The following is a 336-nucleotide window of genomic DNA, read 5'->3' as shown; positions in this document are numbered from 1 at the left end:
ATGTATGTATATATATATGTATGTATATATATTATATGTATGTATGTATGTATATATATCTTGTATGTATGTATATATATATATGTATGAATGTATATATATGTATATATATATGTATGAATGTATATATGTATGTATGAATGTATATATGTATGTATGAATGTATATATATATATATATATGAATGTATATATATATGAATGAATGTATATATATATATGAATGAATGTATATATATATATGAATGAATGTCTATATATATATGAATGAATGTCTATATATATATGTATGAATGTATATATATATATATATGTATGAATGTATATATATGTATGA

The sequence above is a fragment of the Octopus sinensis genome, unplaced genomic scaffold, assembly GCF_006345805.1.
Source record: "Octopus sinensis unplaced genomic scaffold, ASM634580v1 Contig12856, whole genome shotgun sequence".
Lineage (NCBI taxonomy): Eukaryota > Metazoa > Mollusca > Cephalopoda > Octopoda > Octopodidae > Octopus > Octopus sinensis.
This window is presented reverse-complemented; position numbering follows the sequence as displayed.